Below are 14,251 nucleotides of genomic sequence, written 5' to 3' on the forward strand. Positions count from 1 at the left end.
CAAACACTGTGTTTTGATTTCCCACCTCAAAGAGCTTAAGTATCACATTGCACAGAGACCATAGGCTCACAGAGAGAGTGGGCACACTGTGCTGGACTGGGAGACCACTGCTTCCAGGCTTCACTTCCTCGGTTTGCAGCTTGGCAGGGGTTCATGGACACCAAGATCTCTTCCAGTTCTGATTTTCTGCTGTGAAGCATCCCGGGGGCTTGTTCAGCTTATGTTGCGGACTTAATAAGGAATCTCTACCTCTACTAGTGCTTCTTTTAATGTCCCCAAAGAAGGAAGTGTCTTGAGGATGGGATAGGCGGTAAAGTCCTAAAATGACCCTACTACCCGTAATGTGTGTCAGGGGTCATGGGCACAAGCTCCAGGTTCTCATGAGGTGTGCTGGCATCCAGTAGGAGCAGAGCCCTTGGACCTGCTCCATCTCCCAGGAAGTCTCCCTGCCCCTCGAGCCTGGTTCAAGGGCAGTGCCATCACCAGCACCATCGCTGCACTGCTGTGGGGCTGTGTCACCACTGTGTCTCATTTACCCAGTGCCTGGCACATAGTGGGTATTTTACCTCATTCCTAATGATTGAGGAAATGGGTAGAGCCTCTCTACTGAAAAGGAAAGTCAAGGCAAGAGTGAGGTTTGGGGTGTTTGGAATTACTCTGCTTCTGCTTGTCATATTACTTGGGCAAGTCTCCTGTCTCCTTTTTTTATGCTTAGAATAAGGGAGTTCGATTTGATGAATACTTTCCAGACTGTTCTGGAAAATTCTGGTTTCTCGGGTATTTGGTAGGAAAATAAACAGTCTCATCGGGTAATTTGTTGCACACTACAGCTCCCTCCTGGAGATTCGTGCACACAGAATATTAAAGACTCTAAAAGTCCTAAAGACATTTATTTAATTTTACTTAAACCAACTTTTTTCAAAATACTCTGGCCTCTTCCTTCTTTCTGAGGAACTAGTGCTGTGAAGCAGAGAGCTTGGGAAACCCTGCACTAAATGATTTCTCTGTCCCCTGTGAACTCTATCTCATCTAGAGACAAGGTCGCCTGGTATAGTGAAAAGCATATGGAGGCAGATAGACCTTGGTTCCAATCTTGGCTCTGTCTTTTAATAGCTGCCTGGCCTATCAGTAAGTTACTTAATCTTCCAGACTTGGATTTCCTCATCTGTAAAATGAGCATGATAACCCTATTTGTCAAGCTCCTAGGCTGTTAAAACTATCAAATGAGATAACAGATATCAAGTATCTAGTACAGTGTTTGAGACACAATAGGCCTCTAAGAAATACCAGTTCCTTTGCTCTGTTGCTGTTGATGCTCTTCTTCTGTCTCTTCCCTATGCCCCCCAAACCTAGAGCCAGCCACTGGCAGGGCAGAGAATGTAACAGAGGGGTATGTTGAGTCCAGGTCATCCTCACAAGACCCTGACCATGTTCTCTCAGTGTCATGGAAGAACTACACTCCAAAAGGACCGGGGTGAAGGGGCCAAGGGGGAAGTGGCAGAGAACCTTGCCCTTCTTTTCCAAACAAGGTGTCTGTACAGGAAGCTAGATGCTGTCAGTAAAAAGAGAAGATGAAAGAATGCTTTCAGACTGTTCCAGAATAAACACCCACCGTCATAGATGTGCTACCTAAAATAGAAAACTCTTCCCAAGACCCAACTTGAAGGCAGAGCCCTGGCTTGTTTGCCTGGGCAAGAAACTGAACCCAAAAGTCATGATCTGAGTGATGGCAAGCACAAAGGGCAGGGTTTGGGGTGGCTTCTAGGAGACTTGGCACCAGGACAGCCACTGTGGGATCGGCCCTTGGATCAAAGCCACCACTTGACAGACACAAGTCAAGTACCAGGTTTGTGCCAGACACGGGGCTTGATTATGGAGGAGGAAACCAGGAGTCTGCCAGGGAGGCAAGAATGGGCGATGTCACTTGGCTCTATGGAGACTGAACAAGCTGGTTGTATCAAAGGCATTGGAATCTCTTTGGACTGATCTTGTTTTTGGACAGCTCTTTTCTTCCTCCCTGCCCCACTATTGGGCAGTGTTTGGAGAAGGACCATGGACCTTGGAGACATAAGTAGTTTCTAGTCTTACTTTGTCTTTGCTAGCTTAATGAGATTGGGTGAGTGATTGACCCTTCTGGATATGAGTTTCCTCAAGTGTAGGGTAGCAATCATCTCTACCTCCTCAGGCAGTTGGGAAGGCCAAATGAGCTAATCTATATGTATCCTGAAGTGTGTTACCTTTAACTCTGACATGGGGACAAACATCTTTAAATTCTAATAGTTACATGTTGATTTAAATGTATATTAGAAAAGTACTAATATATAAAACCCTCTTAGAGATGTTATTGATAGGTACAGGGCTAAAGTAGGTATATAAGGCAAAGAGAAAAGAAAAGAGAGTTAATTTAAAGAAAAGTATTAAGTAAGTAATGGTATAGCTAGAGGGAAGAGATAGCAAACCCATGAACATGCTGTGTGAATGGCGGAAGTGAGAGAAACTTGGAGTTGATACAGGAACAAATATGGTGGCTCGCACATGGCAAGCACTGAGGATCACTTCCTCCTTTCTTTTTTGGGAATGGAAGGAAAAGAGACTAGGAAAGGAAGGGAGGAATGAGGGGAGAAGCAAACCTACTGACTTACCTGCCTACTTGACTTGTAAGTCTATTTCGGTCCCACTCTTCTTGTTCCAAGTTTCCCTTTATGACCAATTGCTTCCCTTACCTGTGTTTCCTCCCAGACCAGCTCTCAGCTCTCCCATCAGGACATTCTTTTTGCTTTAAGCCTTCATATATCAGAAGCTCTAAGCACGTATATTCAACCCTCATCTCTAACACACTCCAAAACATCTCCCAGAGCTTTTGAGGAAATAAATATTGTAATAGACACAAGAGAAACAAAGATAGAGAGACAGAGAGATAGGGACAGAGAGACAGAAACAGAGAGACAGAGAGGACATGAGAGTTACTTATGGAGGAGAGAAGAACAACTTAGGAGGGGATGGTTGTGGGGAGAGTAGAGTCTGATCATGACTTTTGAGTCTTTGGGACAGTGCTGAGTTGTCTTCCTAAATGGGCATTCTCTCTCTCTCTCTCTCTCTCTCTCTCTCTCCTAGGAGTGGAAGCCCAGAAAGGGGAAGTGACTTGCCCAAGAAAACAGTAAGTACCTGACACCAAATGTCTTGATTCTTAGTCCTGTTTCCTTGCTTTCTGCCATACTGGGGAATCTAGGCTTTACAGTCCTGGGAGTACCAAAGTTTGCCTTTAAAAATAGGCTCTACTATTAAAGACAACACAAAACCAAAAGCTGTGGGACTAAAAACCTCTAAAATCCAGACTCTCCAAGGTCAAGGGCCCAGTTGTTCCATGACACAGATGAACGGGCACCGGAGGAAGAGTCCCCTGCCTGGAGTAGAGCTCTCCTCGCGCGGAGCTGGAAGGGAAAAGGTTGTGACTCACACATCACGGACTCTGCTATTCCTACTGAGATTTAGTAGAATATCCCTGCACCTTTAAGAGCTGGACTCATTTGGACTTTCCAGATCTTTACATTCCAGTGAGGTGAACAGAGCCATTCTCAGAACTCACCTCCTACCGTTCTGGTTATCCCGGATCTCTTCCAGGAGAGAGCAAAGAACACAACCTCCTTGTGTTGAAGAAAATTCATACCATGCCAGGAACAAGCTTTAGAGGTTGTTGTTTTTTTTTTTTTTCTCATAGGTGCATGAAACCAAGATCTAAATCTGCTGCTTGGGATCTTCCTGCTGGTCCTTGACAATGCAAGAAGTTCCAATGCTGGATAAACTTGATGAAGACCTCAGCTGCCAATCAAATCTAGCCAAGAGCCAATACTCGAGCTGTGAAATAATTCATTAGTACATTGTCTAGTGCTGAATCCATTTTTACTTAGCTGTTCGATATGTAACAAGATCAAATCAGAGTGGACTCTTGGCACTCATTCCTAGCTGCCTCATTGGAAAAGACACGAGCTAGCTTGATAATGATGAAGCATGATGCTCGGGGGGGATGAGGGGGTGAGGGGTGGGGTTTCGCAGTGGTATCCTAAGGAAGTGTTGATCCAGTGGGCCTTTCTCGGCTGAGAATGCCTTTCTTCCAATTTTTGTTTCTTCATGTCCACCTTTGAAGCCAGGGGCAGTGTTTGGAGAAGGACATGCTCTCTCTTCCATAAATCTTTCCTTGTGTCCTTACCCCATTTTGGTTATTCACCATCTACAGAAGGTGAGCCTATGGATCCCTGAGGCCTACTTCAGTCAGGTATATTCTGCTCTCAGCTCCTCTGTTAAATGATCAGCTCTTAACGGCAGGGACTCTATTTTATTAAGACTTTCTTTTTTTTTTTTTTTTTTTTTTAAAGATTTTATTTATTTATTTGACAGAGAGAGATTACAAGTAGGCAGAGAGAGAGAGGAGGAAGCAGGCTCCCTGCTGAGCAGAGAGCCCGATGCGGGACTCGATCCCAGGACCCTGAGATCATGACCTGAGCCGAAGGCAGCGGCTCAACCCACTGAGCCACCCAGGCGCCCTATTAAGACTTTCTTCAAAAAATAAAAACTTCTCTTTCTTTCTTGTTACCTAGTTTATACAGATTCATTATAGACACCGGACAATACAGCAAAGCAAAATCAAGGATACAAACCATATGCCTTTTGTTGAATGACATCCTAGGCTTTTAAAATTCCTACATTTGTTACAAAGATCCATCACAAGATGAATCATCTTATATCACAGTTTTTGAATCTACTTTGTATTTCTGTAAATCATTAACATCTGTCATTATCTGGTCATTTTTTCCTTAAGATTTTGTTTATTTGATGGAAAGAGAAAGAGAAAGAGCAGAGGCAGGGAGAGTGGGGAGAGGGAAAAGCAGACTCCCCGCTGAGCAGGAAGCCCGATGCGGAGCTCGATCCCAGGACCCTGGGATCATTACCTGAGCCAAAGGCAGACACTTAACCGCCTAAGCCACCCAGGAGTCCCCTAGTCATTTTTTTTAAATGGAAATTTGTTTCTCTGATTCTAAAGATGGGTGATGGGATTTATAATATGATTTATAAAAATTGAGAAAACACAGAGAATTTTATAAAGTATCAAGATCATTTAACAACACCACAGAGATGACTGTTTACTTTGTAGCAGGAAATCTTCTGTGTACTAGACATAGTAGATTTTTTTCTGTGACAGCAACTATGTATGTGTGTATCAGATTCATACACAATTGTTTAAATATGTTCACTCATGCACATAATTTTGTTTTTAGTGAACATATCACGGACATCTGTCAATGTCAATATCTACATCATCCTTTCTAATATCTGCATGTGGGGCTCTGACATGATTTAATAAGCTTCCTGTTATCAAACACATTTTTTTCTAAAACATTCCCCTTTATTAACAAATGTTATAAACTGTTCTTTTGTATGTATTAGAATATGTACCCTTTGGTTTCATAGTCATGGCCCTCCCTAAAACGTGTTTATTTTTTCGTCTCCCAAAATGTCAAAAGACAGCCCCGTGCAATGGACATAATAAATGGTGTGTGTGTGTGTGTGTGTGTGTGAATGAATAGAATCCAGAAGCAATGGTTTGCCCCTCAGATCTTTTTTTCCTTTTCTTTTGAGACCTCAGAGGATGATCTACTGATTCTTCAGTCTTCCCCAACACCCCCCTTCTCCCCACCCCAGTCCTGGGAAGGATCCAGATAAGAGGCAGGGCATAAACGAGCCACCTAATTCTCTTATCGCGGTGGTAGCTGCAGAGGTGGGCCCTGAGAGGGAGTGCCTGGTTCCCAGTCTGCCAGTAGGGGAACCTCAGGGCTGGGACCCTGCACCACCAGACTCCCAGCCCGTCCACCTACCACACTCCCCTGGACTGCCCTATACCCCCTCCCAGGCCTTTAGGCTTCTTCCTAAATTACCTTTATGCCCAAGCAGCTTATGCTCTGTCACGTGGCAAGCCAGCACAGGTGTGATCCAACCACATGCTTTTCCTGAAACCCACTTACTATTAGCCCTAACACGAAGTGGGGAGGAAGTACGACTCAAGTCTCCCGCTTGAGTCTGGCTTCTCTTAAGATGCTGTGGTCCCTCCGGGCATTCACTTGCTCCCCTGTAACAACAGCGGCTTCCTAGGGGCTGGCTAAGGATCAGGGGAGAGGGTGATTGTAAGAGCGAATTCTGTGGCCATAGTATGAGTGTTCAGCAATCGAATAATGTTTGCCGCTACTGAACAGGGGCAAATACTTCCCTACTCTTGCAGGCCACTCCATAGGTCTTTCTGCCATGGGTTTCTCGTCCAAAAGGAAAAGATGGACAGTGCAGAGGAAAGCAGGTACAGAAGGCAAGAAAGGCCTCTCTCTAGTCCCAGGTGATTCAGACATGGGCGTCCTCATCCATAAAAGGAGAAGGTAGACGACTTGACCTCTAAACGCTCTTCTGGCTTTGAGACACAGGTCAGTCGATTACTTGGTCACTCTTTCTCCGAAGGCCTGTTTCCTCATCTCTAAAATGATCAGGTCAGGCTGGATGACTTCTCAGATCATTTCCTTTCTGGGATTTAACACAGCCCTGATGACCTGCTCTCTGGCGTCCCTGTCCTCAAGTGCACTCTGCTTGCCTCTGTTCTGATGCAAACCACCAGGTGGCTTTCCCGGTCATGGCCTGGGAGCCCGCACAGGATGGGCTGCAGCTTCTCCTCTCCCCGCAGTCTGGCTTTTCTGCGACTGGGCTCACAGGGACAGCCGGGCAGAGGAATCCACGTGTCCATCAGGAGGCCTCCGACCCAAGGCAAGCTGGCGCTGCCCAACGTTCTACCTTCCCCCCCGCCTCTGGATGAAAGTGCCTTCCTTCTGTTTCCCTTTGGAACAGGGCCTCTCTGTCCCCTTCCCGCTGCTCTTGGGCACTCAGCACTTCTGATAAACTCATTCGCAGACTTCCTGGGCAGAACCATGTACAGTCCTCCACTCACTTTCCTCCCGCCAGGAATGTCTCCCTGTGATCTCGACCTTCAGGGTATGCCCGAATGGCATCCTTCTCAATAAATAACTCTTATCTCCACAATGGTATAAATCATTTCTTCTGGACTCTCTCCATGAGCGGTATGCACACCCCTTTAGTTCTTATCAGTTTCTGTCTTTAAAAAAAAAGTTCCATCGCTCCCCATCTGTCTTCTCGGGGGCTGGGTGTCCCTCAGCACTGATATCACGCGAGCAGGCATCTGATGAGATGAATACAACAGGAGTTATAAGGGCTTCTACATGTCTACTCTTCCCTCAAAGTTTTGTTGATTTGGGCAGGAGTGGAACATTTGGGTGTGAACTCATTAAAATGGAATCTTTGCTCTTAGTCCTGGAAATGGGCTCACCTTCCTGTTCAGCCCTGGGTTATTAACACCATCATCGCCAGGATCCGGGATAGCCTACTGAATGCAAGACCCTGGTTTCACTGAACCAGAGAATTTGTTGGAGACAGAGTGGTGGAGGCGGGGCCTCTGCCGTGAGGCAGACCTGATTTCAGACCTTGAGATTCTAGACCCTGGTGCTGTGACTGGTCAGCGGCGGAAGCTTGACAAGTTCCATAGCTTCTCCCAGCCTCTGGTTTCTGATTTGTGCCACAGGATAGGAGTAGCTCCTTCCTGGGGTTGTCAGGAGGCTTAAAAGTTAACTGCTACGAAACTCCTCACACAGAGCCTGGCATCAGGAAATGGCAGCCAGCCGTGTGGGCTGGCACACTCCCCGCCCAAGGAGGCATCCCTGACACATCTAGGTAGTGTGTTGTTAGTGCCTGGTGAATGGCACAGGGCATGTCCAAGAGGCGCTGAGGTGGGGGTGTCCACGTGTCTTGTCATGTACCAAGGGCTTTCCGTAGGTCATCTCACAACTCCTCAGACTGCTCTAGAGAGTGAGGGGTATGGGGATCCCCCCATTTTTCAAAGGAGAAGCCTTAGGTTCAGAGAATTTAAGTGATTTGCCCAGGGTCAGTGTGATTATAAAAATACACGCTTGTGACCAGTGAAAATGTGTCTCTGAGACTGACACCTAGATTTGCCGGTTTCATTGCAAACCCTCTTTCTGCAATACACTGGCAGGATCGGGAGGGAGGGAGGGACTTGCTTGGGGCTTTGGTAGGGATGAGACCTAGAGCCGGAAGGGATGGAGAAGGTGTTGCCTAGAATGGCATTGCAGTGTCGAGGCAGGGACAAGGAGGTCCGGTTCTAGGAAAAAGATCCAATGCGTTTTGTTGAGGAGGAAACAATGGAATTAAGTTTGAATATACACTGGAGGGCCCTAATGCCAGACTAAGGAATTGGGGCTGCAGGAGTCCACGGAGAGCCACTGAAGTTTTCAGAGGAAGGACTAACATGATCTTACCAAGACAGGGAGCGATTTCTAAATCAGACTCATCAGGAATGGTTGAAGACATGGACACTGAACCTGGAGAAGAGAAAATGTATTGCGGGGCATGGGGGAGGTGTTTGCCAGATTTGCCCCCGTGCTGGGGGAGAACATGGTCATGGTTGGGTGGAGGAAAAACAGACTTATTTCATGTGGGCTCAATGAGGGGTTTCAGGGGAAGCAGGTAGATGCTCTAGGGGGACAAATTCTCAGTTCAAATGAGGAAGAACTTTCTGGTCCTTTCAATGCACTTGAACCCCAGCTTACTGAGAGCTCCCGGCCTGCCCCCGGCACGGCGATGCACTGATGGATGCCAGTCTTGGATGTAGACAATTCCTGCCCTCATGGAGCTCCTATGAAATGGGGGAAGAGAGTCCTTGAACAGAAGAACTCCAGAAAGGACTGTTACAACCAGAGCCGGCTAGGGAGGGTGTGGGCTGCTTAGAGAGGGGCAAGTTCTCCACCACTGGAGTTTTCAAGAGAAATTTGTCAGAAAAGGGGATCCTTGGGCTTGAAGAAAACCCGGGTTGATGCCATTGCATAAGATTCTGTGTCTCTCCACAGGTTGCAAAACTCCAGCAGCCCTAAATCCCTTAATTGCAGGGAGGAAAAAGGCAAATGATTAATTAATATTGCCTTTAAAATTTTTTTTTAATTTTTTAATTTAAATTCAATTAGCCAAGGTATAGTACATCATTAGTTTTTGATATAATGTTTAATGATTCATTAGTTGCATATAACATCCAGTGCTCATAATATCATGTGTCGTCTTTAATTCCCATCACCCAATGTTGTCTTTTTTTTTAAAAAAAGCCCATACTTGGAGGTCCCTGGGTGGCACAATCAGTTGAGCATCTGATTCTTGGTTTTGGCTCAGGTCATGATCTCAGGGTCGTGAGATCGAGCCCCATGTCCAGCTCTGTGCTTAGTGTGGAGTCTGCTTGAGATTCTCACCCTCACCCTCCTCCCCTCCCCCCACTCAAATAAATAAATAAATCTTAAAAAAAAAAAAAAAACCCGTATGTGCATGTTCCATTTTAACTGGAGTTCAAGGTGCAGAGTGTGGCCAAGCAGGAATTTCATCCTGCATGTAGCTGGGTGACTCCACCTATGAACTGAAAGTCATTTAGCTAAAATTGTGACATAAGCATGCAAATTATTGGGGCTGTGGCTACAGCCATGGTGCAATCCTCCAGCAGCTAACATCAGGCCAACTCAGGGCAGACTCTGGGGTGGCATAGGCAGGGCCCTGCTGTGTATTGGTCAGCAGGTTGTAGGGGAGCTGGCCGGGGAAGCAGGGAGAGGAGGAAGAAGCCCAGCCCTGATGTCTGTGCAACACCACCTTATCTACAGAGGAGTGTCATACGCAGGATTTCATGGTGTTGAGCCTTGCTACAACCTTGGGAGGAAACTGAGGCTCAGAGAAGTAAAAGATTTCCATCTAGGTCCCACGGTGGGCATGCCACAGAGCTCAGGTCTTCTGAATCCAACCTGGGACTCTTTCTACTACACTGGGGTTAAGACTGATCAGCCACAGACCTTTCCAAGGGAAGACCAAGTGGGCAGGCACCACTGTCCATGCTTGTGGGTCCTGGGGCAAAATCTGCACCACTCAGGACTGGAGAGTTCTATAAGGGTTATAAGAAGACTAGTGACGCCCACACTAACGGATTACACTGGGCTATGCCGGGCAGACAATGTGCTAAGCACTTTCTATTCATTGTTTTGATTCTTGCTGCACCTCAAACTCAACTTTACAGATGAGGAAACAGAGGCTCTGAAAAGTGAGATGACCTGGCAGAACCGGAATTTGGACCCACGTCTGTGTGACCTCCACACCACCACCTCCCCATCACCTCTACAAGGGACCTGGCCAGGTCACTGAAACTGTTGGGGAAGAAAAAGTTCCTCTGGCCTTCGAGTTTCTTCTAGCTGCTCTATGAATTAAATTGGGATGAGACCATTAAGAGGAGAAAATCAAATTTTATTATATCCATGCAAAGAACCCACATATACATGAGCGATTCCAAAGACAGTCAGGCAAAATGAGGCATCTATGTCATTCTGGACTAAGGACTAAGGGGTCTGGGGCTTCAGAGGGAAGGAAGGCCAGGCACAGGAAGAATGGGAAGTGTAAGGGTTTGGTGAGCAGATCTTTGCTGGGCCATCCAGGAACAACGGGACAAAAGAAGAACTTGGATCAGGCCAACTTGCTGGGCTCCTCCCTGTTCAAACCTAGTTTATGTCACACTGACATTATCTATGGTGATAGCTCCCTTCCTGGAGCAGGCCCTCTCTAAAAAAAGAAACATTTTAGGCAGTTGGGGAAGAGGGGAGGTCAATGTGTCTTCCTGAGTCTTGTGGGCCTTGATCATTTTCAGTTTGAAACCAACCACAGGACAAAGCAGCACATCTTAGGGCAACGCGTTCTGAACCTCCAGGGTTCCCTCCTCTGAAGCTTCCTGGAAATTTCCTATCTTAAAAGCTGAGCCTGCGACTATGGAGAGAGAAACAAGTTAGTCGCCAAGTGGCGAGGGAGCCGTCGTCATGGGAGGGAAGGCACAGATTATAATGAGGACAAACAGGGAAGAACAAGTGGAAACACATGTCCCCATGGCTCCTTAGAGCAGCTCCCAGTCCCAGGAGTGGGGCCATCCAGTAATGGGGCTGGGTGCGGCCACCTGGCATGGGGGATTCGCACTCTGCACGCGACCTATTGAAAAGGAGTGCTGCTAATAAGGCCAAGACACAGATCGAAAAGACGCCCAGAGTGGAAACTTAGAGATAGGAAGTGGGATAGATCAAGACCTGTGGTCTCCAGCCAACTTTGTGATTCATGAATATGGAAAAGTCTTAATAAGAAAAGGAGTGTTTGATTTTGTAGTTGTTGCTAGGTTGTAGAGTGAAGGTAGGGTGTTTCTGTTTGTTTACTTGCTCATTTGTTTTAAAGGAGAGACAGGTGAAAGGAAAGTTGCCTACTCCATGATCTTGGGAAAAGCTGTCTTCTTCGTGATGCTGACCACTTCTGGGGCCTGGGAATTGGCTCCGGAAATCCTCATTTTAAGGTTACCTGTAAGGCAATGGTCTTGAGACCAGTGATCTGGGTCTGCTTTGGTGTAGTTGGCATGAACCCAGGAGGATTTTTCTTTTATTTTGATAACAGTGTGAGTGATTAGCAGTAACTCATAAGGTCTTTCCCAGAGAGGAAACAGCACATGTTTGCTTCTAAAGACTTTGATGCATGCCCAGTCTTCTGGTCGGAAGGGGTGGCAAAGTTCGCCCATCAGTGGGCGCCATGCCTTTTTTACCTATTGGTGATATGCTTCAAGTATACTAGTTATGCTCACAGATAGCTAGTCATGGCATTAACTTGTTCACTTCAGTCCCTGTAATGTTCACTTAACCCACAGGAGTTTGAGAGATCCCCATAGGCACTGGGTACTCACATGCTACTTCCATGTCCCCTATTTGGAGTATTCTGGATCTTTATAAGAGCCAAGGACATGCTTCTGGACATTTAAGTCTGATTGCTTGACAGATGTTTCCTAAAGTCCTTTTTCTGTCCAGATTGTTATGTTCCACTTGCCCTGATGATCAAGGATGATACAGGGTATGAAATCTTAATGAGTACCCCAGAGTTTTTGCAAGGAAGTGGTTTATCTCTGCTGTAAAATGAGTTCCTTGATCTGATTCAGTCCCTAAACAGATGCCAAAATGAGAAACAATCTCAGTTATTAATTTCTTTACCACTCTTGCGGCATGAGCTGGTCTGGTCGGATGGCATCAGTCCACTGCTAAATACGCAGACAATAACCAAACAGTGAGAACAGCCCAAAGCTGAGGGCAAATGTACAAAGTCCATCAGAAGGACAGCAAAGGGTAGCACGGGCCTAGGAGGACTTCCTGAGCATACCAATTTCTTCCAGAAATTTGGTGAGATTCACAACTAGTTACACAGGAAAATAATTTGGTCAGGAATTTTTTGGATGCCAAGGCAAAACCAACTGACTTTTTGTTCTTTAACTATTTCCTGTCTGTCCATATGTCCCATTTGGCGGAAGAAAAGCACAAGCCAAAGGGTTTAAAAAAAAAAGAAAGAGAGAGAGAAGAGAAATATATAATCCATTTGATAATTGTTTGGCATCCTTTTGTATGGTACTGTCTTTTTCAAATTGTGGGGTATGTGCCTACGAGTTGATAGTATTTGTCAAGGATAAAGGCAGATTTGCAAATTGGGTGGAGAGTGGATAAAGGGGTCCATTTAGGGCTGCATAGTTAGCAGCTCTGTTAGTCCTATCATTTCCTAAAGATATAACATTGGTTTCCTTAATTTGGGAACAATGAACAAATGAACCATGGTGACTTTAGAAGAGAGGTGAATAGCTTGTAATAGGCCAGCAATTATATGCCCATTAGCAACTGGAGTACCAGCAGAGGTGAAGAATTCAGAGAATTTCCAAATTGTGCCAACAGCACGACAGCCTTCAAAAGCGTATTTGTAGCTTGCCTCAATAGTGGCAGTTTTCCCTGCTGCCAACATGCAAGCTCTAGTAAGAGCCAGGAGTTCAGCAGTATGGGCTGATTTTAACAGGCAAAGAAGAGGTCTCCACTGTTCACGGCAGGGGAAACTATGGCATAGCCATAATTATTGTGTCTGCCCAGAAAGATCATTTCTAGGAGCCTTCACAAAATAGAAGTCCGTCTGGGTGTTTTAAAGGGATGTCTGAGAGATCCTCTTGGGATTTGAGACCACGTCTATACCTGAAAGGCAATCATGGGAGTAGAGTGGGCTCTCCATTATCAGGGGTGGGGTGGGGTCAGGAAGGTAGCCGGATTTCAAGTGTGACAACCATCTAAGATGATGGAAGGGTTAGTCAAGAGCTTGTACACAAGTGGTCTGTCACTGTTTAGAGGGGCGCTGGGTTTTATGAACATGAGAGAGCGGACACCGCATGGGGAATACAGAGATGAATGTGGAAACTTAATGTAAGTGCGTTGGCTTTGTCATTCAAGCTGGCAGAAGCCACTACTGCATGTGAGCATGAGATCATACCTGATACCGCAAGGTCGAACTGGCATGAGAAATAAACCCGTAAGACATATCCGAGAGACACAAGATTGCCCTAAGATGCTGGTAGGAATCCCACAATTTTTATGGCAGGATACATGAAAAGATTTGTTATAATTCAGCAAGCCAAAAGCTGGGGGTGCTGGCGTGTTAGTTCCAAGGCTTCGAAGGAGGCTCCTGTCTGTGACCGCTGGGATATATGGTATCTAGGAGAAGGGCATACAGACGTTTAACAAGAGTTGCAAAATTAAGGATCCACAGGCAGCCATGGCCAGCTGCCCCTGAAAATTTATGTAACCGCTTTCTTGTTTGGGGGAAAGAAACAGACAAAATTGACTCAACACATTTTAGGGTGAGCTTTCGAATGTCCCAACATGAACTCATATCCTAAGAAGGTAATAGTTGTTTGCGCCCATTGAAATTAGGTCTGGGGGCTCTCTGGCCTGGGTCAGCTCGTGCCTTGAGCAGGATGAGGGTCTGTAAGAGCTTAGTTTTTTTTTTTTTTTTTTAAGATTTTATTTATTTGTTTGTGAGAGAGAGAGAGTGAGAGCGAGCACAGGCAGACAGAGTGGAAGGCAGAGTCAGAGGGAGAAGCAGGCTCCCTGTGGAGCAAGGAGCCCGATATGGGACTCGATCCCAGGACGCGTCCCTGTAAGAGCTTAGTTTGATCACAAAGTAAAAGACCATCAACAGAGTGAACAAGTATGGAGCCCTGGGTAAAGGCTATAGAATCCAAGTCTGGGGACGCCTGGATGGCTCAGTTGGTTAAGCAGCTGCC

At 46.1% G+C, this 14,251-nt stretch overlaps 1 long non-coding RNA gene across 1 annotated transcript in view; it reads left to right on the forward strand.

Annotated features, from left to right (window-relative positions):
• Window positions 1–4,268, forward strand: part of LOC131807755 (uncharacterized) — a 52,038-nt gene extending 47,770 nt beyond the window's left edge. The window contains exons 2-3 of the long non-coding RNA XR_009344595.1: window positions 3,115–3,157; window positions 3,719–4,268. This is a non-coding gene — a long non-coding RNA (uncharacterized LOC131807755). The remainder of the gene's footprint in view (window positions 1–3,114; window positions 3,158–3,718) is intronic.
• The last annotated feature ends 9,983 nt before the right edge of the window (window positions 4,269–14,251 follow it).

Source organism: Mustela lutreola, chromosome 9 (assembly GCF_030435805.1).
Source record: "Mustela lutreola isolate mMusLut2 chromosome 9, mMusLut2.pri, whole genome shotgun sequence".
Taxonomy (NCBI): Eukaryota; Metazoa; Chordata; class Mammalia; order Carnivora; family Mustelidae; genus Mustela; species Mustela lutreola.